The sequence below is a fragment of the Apteryx mantelli genome, chromosome 2, assembly GCF_036417845.1.
Source record: "Apteryx mantelli isolate bAptMan1 chromosome 2, bAptMan1.hap1, whole genome shotgun sequence".
Taxonomy (NCBI): domain Eukaryota; kingdom Metazoa; phylum Chordata; class Aves; order Apterygiformes; family Apterygidae; genus Apteryx; species Apteryx mantelli.
Window position 1 is genome coordinate 14,625,749 of NC_089979.1, and position 12,242 is coordinate 14,637,990.

Sequence of the window (12,242 nt, forward strand, 5' to 3'; positions counted from 1 at the left end):
TAAAATACAGAAGGCAAATATAAATGTTTTGAGTTAATTTACTTTTATTTATATACAAGTATAAATATGTTTTCACATTATACCTATTTATTGTAATATATTGTATTTTAAAATATGTTTATACATGTTATATATTTATATCCTGGTTTTATTATGTAAAATGGTTATAATGATATGAGTGTTTTCATACATACTGAGCCCTGGCAACTAACATAAAGTCTGTGTTATTCTATAGTCATCTAATATCCTAAATATAGTTTTGCTGAACATATTTCCAGGTTTTTCTTTTCTTTCTATTACTGTCAGGGTAAGTCTACAATGTGAGTAACCTTTGTTGATGTAGATGAGTCAGGATTTCATTAGAAAAACTTCATATTTGGTTGGAACATATTTCACCTAGTATGGTGCTTAGAAAGACAGACAGGAGTATTTTTGTGGTAAACATTGTAAAATGAGAGCAAAAATTGAAAGCATGTTTAGCTAGATTTTTGTTTGTTTGTTTGTTTCTGAATAAGAGTGAAACTGCATGAGGCTGTCTGGTGATTTAACAGCTTGCCGCTGCTGGGGCAAGGAGGTGTCTCTCCCCGCTGCCCCTGACCCCATAGACCCACGTCGGACTTCTCACGTGTTAACTGGGCTCTTCTGTGCCCTGCTTCAACTGGCTAATCTGGCAGCCAGCCAACAAACGAGGCCTAGTTTTTGCTGCGTTAGAGAACTGAGCTTTTTCAGCAAAGGCTCAGAAAGCAGCAAGATGAATGCACGGCTAGATGGTTGAGAGTGGAGTGGGGAGAGAAGGGAGCAGGGGGAAGGAACTAGCCCCTTCCTTTTTTGGCAATGGCAAACTTTTAGCTTGACTGAGCTGCTGCTTGCAACTCTCCTCTCAAAAGACAAGGTGATAATATGAATTCAGGTTTTTATACCTGCTCCTCTTTGGGATTCTTAATTTCGTTGTGAATAGGTTCAGGAAATGTTTTGTATCGGATTCATTCTGAAAATTTTGGAACACACAAGTGAGCTGAGCTGAGCTTACATGACTAACTTTTTTTTTTTTCCTGTGCTGTGTTAAAAATAAGACAAGGAATGGTTTCAAGAATAAAGGTCCAAAAAGTTCTCTTCAGAATTGCTCCAGAGGTCATTTCAGGTAAAACCAAATAGATTTTTTTTATTTTAATTTTATCCCTCCTCTATTTTATTTTTATCCACAGAATTTGTTTTCAAAAATGTTCTGAAATCCAAGTATTTCATTCTAAAAACAGGTTTTCATTTTCTAAATGTTCCTGTTCCTTTTTTTTTTTCTTTTAATAAATAAACCATGTTGTAAAAAGTAAGTGTGTGATAAAACTTCTACATGAAAATATGCCCCAACAAGAAGGACAAAGTCTGAAAGCACATTAGAAATGTACATTTTTCATGACTCGGTTGATTCTTCCCCTTTCCAAAAACTTACTTCAGGGAGAAATACTCCTTTGGAAGTTCTCTCCTCCTCACCTTTCCAGGAAAAGGAGGATGACTTGACCTTGCTCATGGGTTAGAAGCCTTCTGAGCTCGCGTGAGCGAGCCGGCGGAGTGAGCTGCGGCCAGCCCTGGTGCCTGCGCGAGCGTGGCGCTCAGCGCCGGCCCTGCGCAAACACCGAGAGCGACGGGAAGGTGGTCGCAGTTTCCTCACCCGGGAACCTACCCACAACATACGGAAGAGCAGTCAGGGACCTGGCTTACCTTACGCTGCCGGCACAGCGTTCTTAGGAGCTTCTAGCTGCTTGTTTTGCCAAATCTTTAAAGTCTTTTTAAGCATTCGACTTTGCCACTATAAACAGGACTTTTGCTAGCTCCTCTCCCGCCCAGGACTCTCATCGAAGCATGCGTGGGAAGAAGGTTTTTATTTAGCAGTTTGGGGAATACTTCATTTGAATTCAGCTTTGCAAGTTGATATGGCAGTTGTGAAAGCTCTAGTCAGCTTATTGAGTCTGTGCTATTATTTTACTAGTTTTAGTCATTTAATTCCTAATTTTTCTGTAAACTGAAAAAACGGAGGTAGGGTGGTGGGTAGGGATTGAGATAATTTATTACCACAGTGAAGAGAGACTTGATGAGGTTAAAGGTCCCAGATCACTTGTATTGCTCACCTTCCTAGGGCAGTGTCTACTACTTTTAGATGTTTTGGGCTCACGCCTGGAGTTGCTGCAGCCTCCCTGGTTTTCCTCCATTATTTCTTTAACTTCGCTTCTTTTCCAGTCTGTTGGTGTGCTGAGTTGCACAAGGGTTGTGTGAGGCTCAAGAAAGGCAGATGCCTCGAAGACGGCCACCAAAGCAGAGGGTTCGAGCTCTGCCGGGATGGGATGCGACCCTGCGCTGGGGGTTTGATTCTGCTGCCTTGCTTCTCTGTGCTCTGTCCCCAGCTCGGTGGCTGGCAGAGGCTACTACTATTTATTAATCCTTTTAGAGGATCTGGCATAGATATTCCTTGTCCCTTATGGATGTCTTACAGTTAGAGTTTGTAAGGAATATCTTTCTCACTTTTACCTGTGTTTGGAGCATTATGATTAGAAAATGTTCCTCTGTCTCAAATGCTTTTATGAAAGGGTGCACAGTTGTTTTAAACTGCTGGAATTCATGTATTTGTTTCTGAGTACTTGCCTCATCTCAAAATGCTGAACACTTCAATTGCTTTAAGACTGAGATTTTTAAGACTAGAAGTCTGTTTTTACAGCACTGAAAATGTTCCAGATGCTTAATAAAGCACTCAACACTTGCAAGCTAGGACAAGACACAGAGGAGAAGCGAGAACAAGGCTTTTTTGTACGTCTCCCCATAGAAGAGAAAAAGGTAAAGAAATTGTTTTGTAACAAGTAGGAAAACTGATAAAGGACTTTAAGGAATTGATGGGTGGCTATTGCTGTGATGTAGGAGAGACAAAAACCTATGTAAAATAGTATGGAGAGAGCAGTTGAAGCAGTACTTTTATTTTTCAGTAAATGTTCAACAAGTCAATTATGAGAAAAAGGCATTTATAAATGAGAACAAGACACTGATAATGTGTATAGCATGTAACAGCTTCTTAATTTTTGACCATTTTTCCTCAAATGTTATATTCTGTAGTGTTAATTGAGAACATAGCAAGAGCTCCATTTCTTTTGTATAATCAGGTAGTTTATCATGACTGAAGACCTGTCATCTAACATGCTATTAAACAATTTGGATTTGGGTTTTTTTTTTTTTTTTGGTTCTCTTTAGTGATTGATGCTATTAAGAATAGAGAAAGTGTAAATATGTGATTTTTGACTTTATTACAAAATTCAAATGTACTTTAAACCTGATTTACCTGGTCTATAATTACTTATGTGTACTTCAAATGAATAGAAAAATAATTAGGAATTGGCTTTTGTGCTGCGCACAGAAAAGCTACCTTTTTATGAATGCATATTTCTGATTGTGGTTCTGTGAGTTGAGCAAATGTGCTGTATCTGACCCCAGACACTGGGCCAATTTTAGGCAATCAGAGCAGATACTACCAGGCTATTGAGAGCCCCTTCCAGATTCCCCAGTTAGAGTGCTGGTTTTTCTCATTTATCCATCTATCTTGCACTTAACTGTGGCAGAGGCTCCACCCAGGGATCACAGGAAGATGCAGTCTGCCCTGACTTTCAGGCTGGGACAATCCCATTCCACTTACTGGATTCCTGAAGGAACTTCTGATGGACCTCTATCTACTAGGGAAAAAGAGGGAAGCTGTAAAGTTTAAAGCATTTTTAAGAAACTCCTTAAAGCAAGGATGAATCACTATAAAGCATCCACAAAGCTATTGCTATTGACAGAAATTCCAGATGACCAGTTGTTGCATGTATTATTATTATTACCTAATATTTTGACACTATTACCTAATATTTTGACATTAATCAGAGGGAGATGATCATCCCAGCTTTTTGGGTCGCAGTATCGTTCAGGCTAGTTTTCCCTGCATCTGCAGGGAGGATGCTTCTTGTTCCTCTCTGCCAAGGTTCCTCTCTTCTCCTCTGCTTCTGGTTCCTCTCTTGCTTCAAATTATTGCTAAAATCCCCCATTGCGTGCCAATGACTTCCCTGTCCTTTCAGGAAGGCACAATAAAGTATACAAGAAAACATGTAAGCTCACCCGGGCATAACTGCCAGGACTTTTCCTGTTACCCCTCGTTCTTCTGTGTCATGTCTCCCAATTGATATATTCATCAGCCACATCTGTGGTTTAGGTGAGCTCTTCAGGAAATGTGGAGTGTCTGCTCAGGCTGTATAAGCACCTTGCCGGTGAAGGGAGAGGGGGACACGAGGAAGTGAACAGTTTTGCTCTTATAAGCTGAATTCACTGGATGGACAAAGACCACCTTACACCCCGTCACTTCTCAAGCTCTTCCTCTTCTCTTGTGCTCTTGCGTCTCCCTTCTTCCTTTCCCCCCATTTTCTTTACTAATTATCTCTGCAACCTCAGACACAAGTTGCTCAGGATGGCAAGGTTTTAAAGCCCATTGGGATGAGGAGCAGAACAGGGAGACAGGATTATTTTTATGCAGAAGGTATCAGTATATGCCATCAAACAGTCTATGATACCCTATAGATAATTAAAAATGGTGTGTGGGGGGGAGAGGGGGGAAGTCTGCTAATTAGGTGCTGTCTGCTCCCATAATTTGCCTGTTTTACTTTTTCTGAAGTTTTGATTTTCTTTTGTGTGTTTTTTGTCCAAGGCAATAGCATTCTGCCCGTGGCTGTCTGGGGCACCTCCTGACGTTTCCGAACTGATCCCAGAGAGCGGGCAAAGTTGCTGCACTGTGCAGGGGCCGGTGCACCTCTGCTTGCCGGGAGGCGAGGGTCACGCTGCCACCCAAGCAGTAACAACCGATTTGTTTGATCAAAAGGCAAACAGCGGTTCACCCCCTCAAGAGCCTGTTCCCGGCATCACGTTCACAGGCAGACCTGATTGAGCGCTGTCTTCAACTTGGAGGAAAATAGGCAGGTTTGTTGGTTAGGTTTGGGTGCTTTTTATTTTTGTTTGATTTTTATTTTTTAATAGAGGCTATTAAACATATTAAGCATATGAAACACATCATCTACTATGCCTTTTCCATTTGGAGACTCTAGATTTTTTTTTAATAAAATTTCTTTTGAATGATTGCAGGATTTGTATATATACACACATACATAAAATTGCCAGAAACTTTAAATGTGCACTGGTCATGTTCTTCTGAGTTAATAATGCTCATATTAAGGTTTGGTTCTGAAACATACCAAAACCTCGGAAAGCCGTACGGAAATGAGAGGAGCTGTTGTGAGCTAATGACCTCTGAGAATGAACGAGCGTGTCAGCACCGTAAAATGAGATATGCTTTACAGCTTTTTACAATGGATGCTTGTATACGGTATACACATCAGTGCACTGTGATTTGGCTTGTTATGATAAGGCCATAATATAGACCTTTTCTGTTGCAATGGTTCTCTCCTCCTACTTCTTGGGAAATATTTGTTCAAATAAATATGTGGGTTAGTGAGGCAACAGATAGTTATTTGTCTCTCAAGTGTGAGTAATGTAATATGAACAAGCATTAATGACCTAACTCTTTAATTCAACAGGAGATCCTTATTTTTCTTACACGCTAGCTTATTTCTTAATATTTTGGAATCCGTTGCTCAGTGTGTGTTGTGTGTTCCCAAGGGAACTGAGTGCAAACTACAGGCTTTGGATAACTTTCAGGTCTATTCAACTTTATCATCTCTTGGACTTTTTCTTGGACTTCATCAACTCAAAGAGGCTGGAACTATATATATCTGATCCCTGAATCATCCACTAACATCTCCCTGGAATAATGAAAAGACTCAAAATTTTCAGCAGACGTGAGGAGTAGAATTGCCCCAAACATCCACATGATTTAGCAGTCTTTGTCCAGTTTGCAGAAGAGACTTAAGCATGGGCAAATCTAAGCCCTGTTGAATTTCTGTGAGGCTTACCACTGCAAAGAAATGACCTCTTGCTGAAACAGTTCACAAAATCTCTGCCCCCATGGCAGAGGAAGGAGAAGGGAATGGGTGCTTTGGCCTCAGCCACTCCAGAGTGAAGTCTGGTGGTTTAGACTGACTCCTGGTGAAGCTGAGTCAAATGGGTGAAATGGAAACTAGCCCAGGGAGTGAGGGAATGGAGAGAAGGGAGCTGGAGCAGGAAACCAGTGGCAGAGGGTAGAAGATAAGGGAAGATCTGCGAGGGAGCAGCAGTAAGGAGAAGCTGAGCAGTGAGGGGAAATGGGCAAAAATGATGAGAATCAGAATCCCTTGGGGACACAATCCCCTCCTCAGCTGGGGCTGTAAACGGAGATTCAGGAGCACTCCTTGTCAGTTTGTTTTGCAGCTGTGTTTGCTAAAATGCATGCTTTAATTCCTCACTAAATATTAGTCAACACAAAGGATAACATTATACAATAGCTATTAGTTGCCAGTCTCTTACTTTGCATGAGCTGGTATGTTCCAGTGCTGCTGTTGAACCACAAGAGTGTCAAAATGCATCTCATCATTGACATGGACTAGAATTTGCTGATCTTTCTTCTATTTTGTTCTTCTAAAACACAACAGAATACCACAAAGTGTTCTCTTTGAAGAATATATTTAAGATTGCAATTCGGTGGAAATAAGGCCATCTGTGCAACCTTACACAGCCCCTTGGCATCAAAGAATGATGAGATGATCCCAAAGCAGTGTCTTGAGTGGGGCAGGAGGTTGCAGGACAGATCAGGTCATGCTCAGAGCAGTTGAATCTTGTTCTGGAAAGCTGCATTCCGTCTATGTGTCTCCACAGACAGATTTAATACGGGAGACTGCCAGGTCATTTGTAACTTCTCTGTTAAGCAACCAGCTTGAGAGGCACAGTTCTGATTCACAGAACTGCTGAGCCCCGATGGTTCCAGCTGGAGGTAACAGGGACAAACAGTTTAGCTAGTCTTTGATAGGACCTATTACAGGATGTTTGAGGAAACAGTGTGAGAAAAAGGATTAATACTGTGTGAGCATTTCCAAGTTTCAGCAATCAGCAGTTTAAGGACTGCCTGAGGTATAGGCTGCATCCAGGTCATCACATTTAATAGCCATCAATGACCTGACCCTCCACGAATTAGCCCATGTCTTTTGAAATGTGATTTTGATTGGAAGAAGTAGTGCTATCTAACGCTATGTATTCCAAAATCTGGGATTCTTGAAGTCTCAAGGCAGACTCTTAAAATTAGTGGAAATAGTTTGTTAATAATGCTGTGTCTCATCTGAAAATAGTGATAATGCTACCCTTATCTCAAAGGACTATTGTGGCAGTATCTTGGAAACCATTTGGACACTACTGCAAAGACATTTCTTGAAAAAGCCCAGAGACCAGGGTTTTGAGTGGTGTTCCATTGATGAAAGACAGTCACAAATTCCTACACAGTGACCTTGCTGGGCTGCTCTGTGCTGCTGTTGGCATCACTGCAGCATCTGCAGCCCCAGCGTGCTTTGCAGTTCACAAACAGCAAGGCTGTGGTACCATGCTCCTTTCTCCTTAGCAGCATTGCAGAACTGATCTGAGCGAAGAACAAGCTAGCTCAAAATTTCTGATCTGGAACAGGCCCCTGATTTGGTTTGCAGTGTGGCACTGATGTGGGGAAGCAGATGGACCAAGGGGCTGTAAGACCATCTGCTTGTTGTTGTGGACAATGTAGTTTGACACAAGGGTCTACAGCACCAGTCCCTGTACAGAGAGCACCTGAATAAACAGGAGTGCTGGAGTAGGAGCAGCAGAGCCATGGATCAGTGTCTTGCCAGAGGACACACTCCAGTGGAAGTGAGATCTACCAAGGCTCAGGTGACTTGGTGTACATTTTGGGTGATGTATTTTGGATCTAGATGACCATGCGAGTACTTGCAAGAGCATGTTAAAGCTAGTTGGTATTGAGATATGAACACATTAACAAGTGCATGAGGAATGTTGGCTTACCCTGATGTCTTCTGCAACATGCAGAATTGTTTGCTTGCTTGAGCAGGCCCTTGGTGGAAGATAAGCACACGATCAGCCAGGAGCTAATCCTGTAGAAGGCAGGAGGCTGTCCTTCAGCTGTACTGCAGGATCCTTTCCTCCCTTGGGCTGCGTGTCGAACACCATGTGTCTTCTGAGTATTTGGTCACTCACTGACAGGCAACATTGGAGCTGGAATGAAATGTAGTTCATGCCAGTGGCTACTTGCCATCCCTTGTTATATTGCCCTGCTTTAAGGTCATTGCAAAACATTAGATGAACTTCTGGTGAAAATAATTGGTTTTCTCTTTGGACAGTGTTCCAAATTTAGCACATCTTCTCCAAAGCTTAGCAGAGCATTTTCTTGGAGCTGCGTCAAACCCCAGTGTTCAGTGTTTAAAGTTTAGTGTTAATGCCTGCTGGAGATGATGTTGTAACAATTAGAAGCCCCTGTCACACTTTGAGTGATGGTCTTGTTTTCTGGAAAGCTCTCTAGCATCTTGGAGGTGTCAAATTTTGGACTCAAATGTTGATTTTAATGTAAGAATATTCCCCTTGGGCCCTGCTGTTTTATCCAAAAATCCAAACCTTTGTATACAACTGCTGCTGTTAGTTGCCAGTCTGAGGGATTGTCAAACCCCTTCAAGTTTGGTGTCACCAAAAAGCTCACATTTCTTTGTAGCTAATCAGATAGAAAGGTTAGGCATTAGGAGATCATAGGCTAATGATCCAAGTTTGAAGATGTTAAAGGAACCCTGCATTAGTAGCTCTAGAGCTGAAGAATTATAAAATGACTCTATGTATTTTATTCTTGTACTGGAGAGACTGAATAGCCCTCTGGACAAAATGAGCTATCCCTTTTTTACAATTTTCTGTTCTGTGCAGTTCACATTCCCTGGGGATGGGAGGAGGTCCTTCTATGAAATATAAACAAAAAAATCAAGATTCAGTTGTTACGTGGACAATAGCAATTGGCATCTACACAGTGAACTTTTAAAATCCTTTACATATATTAATCCTCTTAGTCTACAGGTGAGGAAATTGATTTGGCTTGAAAAACCCCAGAAAGGACTGGGTAATTCTGAAATATAGAGCTTCTTTGTCTAATGGGTATTGCACAAGACTGGGAGCCAGAAAAAGCCAGCTCCCCAATCCACTCTTCAGACATACAGAGTGGGTACGGATTAATTTAGGGAACCTCGCATTTTTGTTAGGAAACATAAACACAGCCATTGAAGTGCTCCACCTCCAGTTCAGAAGTATTTTGATAGAAGTAAACCCTGTATAAAGTTCATATCCAAGTTGCTTGGTACAATGCGGAGGGGAAGATTTAGTGGCAGGTATAGGAAGGAATCCCTTTTCTGAATGAATAGTGTGGCTGTGTGTTACTGCTGCGCCTGTTGTTAACCTTATTTCTAGTGAGGCGTGTTTACTTGCTTTCACCATGACTATCCGGAAATCCCATGGCGAGGAGCGTCAGAATGCTTGCCAGATCACTACTTCACCCAGCTAGCTGATTGTTTCGTGTTATTCGGTCTGGTTTGCATTACGGGTGTGCTCTAGAGCTGCCTTTGCTCTTTGAGGGTATGCTGATCACTCGTGGTGCATCTCATAACAAACAGCCTTTTAGAGGGATTCCTCCCCTCTTTGCTCACTGAGCCTTTGACATATTAGCAAATATCGGACTAATCTCTCCTGCTTCAGACGCAATTTATCTAGCAAATCACCCAGAGGGAACAAAAGCAAACTCCTTGCACTGTTTAATTATTGTAATGCCTTCGTGAACAAAATGAGAAGAAAACGGCCTACCTATAGAATAGAAGGCATGTACTCAAACTGAAAGAGGCTTGATTTTTTCTTCTTACAAGTATCGTATTTTTGCATACCTCCAACGGGTGTATGAACGGCTGCAAGCAGAGGGAGGCGGGTGCCGAAGCGGTGTGCGCTGCAAGAAAGCCAGCTCGCTGCGCCTGCGGGGGGTTTTGCAGCCTGGAGGTGCGGCGGGTGGGAGGCAGGAGCAGCTGAGCTCCCCCGCGCCAGCGCAGCCGGGGGGTCAAAGCCTCTCACGGCGTCTCCTCCGCAGCACAGGCGGAGGAGATCTGCCTGATAAAGACGGACTTGAAAGGCTGACACAGCTTTGCTGTCTGTAGTCCCCATAAAACCCTTTAATGGACAGAGGGGGCCTTTCATAGACCAGGCTTGGCAGCTTGGCTTACTCCCCGGTTTCTGATTTAACAATTTAGTTTTACTTCCAATGTTGGATGGATGGCGAAAACATAAGGGATCCGAGAGAGAAGGCTGTAGCTTTGCAAGAGAGAGAAACACCTTCTCAGAGCCCTTTACAAGTTTTATTATTGCTTTTTATTTATTTATGCAATTCCACACTGATCCTGTTGTTTTTACCTATTGGTAAAGAGTAAGCTGAATTAACAGGGGGGTGAAACTCTTCTGGAGAGTACATGCTTCAGTAATAGGTTTTAAAAATGGGTTACTTGTTTTATTTCTGCTATACGCGTGTTGTGTTTGTACATAAGCTGGCCTGTTGCTCTGCTTCAGGATTTCCCAAGTGTCTTACAAGTCACTTGAGGAGGACACAAGAATGGAGCGTGCTCTCTCCCATTCCTTTAAGATGTAGAAAGGTACCCTGCAAAGTTGTCTTTTTAAATACATATTTTTTGCTTACTTTGAAATTCATATTACTCTGCTGGAATATGTTTTAAAACTGATAAGTTCAAACAGCAAAATCCTATTAGCAGGAGAAAGCTTGTAACTTCCATTAGAAATATTGCCTGAAGGTGCTGTGAGCACTTCGCAAGAGATGAAACGGGATCCCTGCACCACAGCGCTTATATGCTAAATGTTATAAAACTAATGGAAATGACTGTTAGTGGGGCTAGAAGAGAAAGTAGAAGATGGAATAGTCCTGTCACTTGGTTATTTGGTTTAGGCTTTGCTAGGCTAGCTAAATGCTTCTCTCTCTCTGAAGTGATGAATTTATGGCTGGGATTTTAATAAGAGGTGCAGCAGGTCAAACTGGAAGGATTTTCACCTTTTCAGCCAAAGGGGTGGTCAGAATATCAACACTTGTACTAAGAGTAAAGGACCTAGAGGAATGGAGTTGTACTAGACCTTAAAGATGAACCAAACAAACCTAATTTGAAATGAAGACAGCTGTGACAAGACTTTCTTGGAAATTTCTGAGTCAGCTTAACAGTTTTTATTAATGGAGTCTGTGACAAATGCCTATCTCCATATCATGATCCATAAAAACAAGCTCCAAATGGGAATGAGAAACTCAACTGAAGGCAGCTTGGCAGGTTGCTGCTGTGTCTAAGTTTTATATGCTCTTTTGGCTACATGGATTTATTGCAGAAAAAGGTTACAGCAATTTAAACTGGAAATGCTCAAAGTTCTGAAGAAAAGTTTGATTTTTGAAACGTGGAGGAAGATTATGCTCTGGGTGCATGCCAAAAGTGAGTTGAAGCCACCTTAGCTTGATTTGAACTTTCTCTGTCTGAGAAGAAATCAGCTGGGAGAAGAAGACAAGAGGAAAAAAAAAAAAACTATGGTAACAAGAAATTATTCTCCAGCCTTGATTCTGGGTATTGCTTAGACATCCTGTGAGGTCCTCTGTGCGCTGCTGTCCCATTCCCTGGCATGCCTGTCGCTAAAGCAACCGAGAGCAGAGGGGCTGGCAAGACACGTGGTGTCAAGAGACAAGAAGAAACGTTGTGTAGAGAAAATGCGGATATTCAGCTCTCACCTGCCACCGGGTCTCTTCCTTGGCTTCTTCTCACAACCCACCACCTTGATCAGCCGACAGCTCCAGAGCCACAACCTGTCCCGTGAACATGGAAGGTGAGCAAAGCTGCAGCTTCAATCCTTTTTTCTTCAGGGAAATTATTTCTTTTCTTCATATCCTGCTTCTGGCTCCGAAGGGGAAAGGGGACCTCTCTCCCTGCTCTCCTGCTGAGGCGGCTTGGGAAATAGGTGGGTGCCCAGCTCTGTGCTCCTGTGGTAGCATTGCTCTGTGTCCCCAAGCTGGGCTTGTGTTTCCACGAAGACCTGAGCACTAAAACTGCCTGGAGAAATGCCTTTCAAGCCCTTTGTTTAGCAAAAGGTGGCTAAATTGTCAACTTTATCACCAATGTAAATTCAGTATGTGTGTCCTTGTCTCTGCTGGAAGATTCAGGAGTCTGGCTGAAAACGAATGGGTGTAGGTGGCATTACTGGATCTTGCATAACTTCAGGAC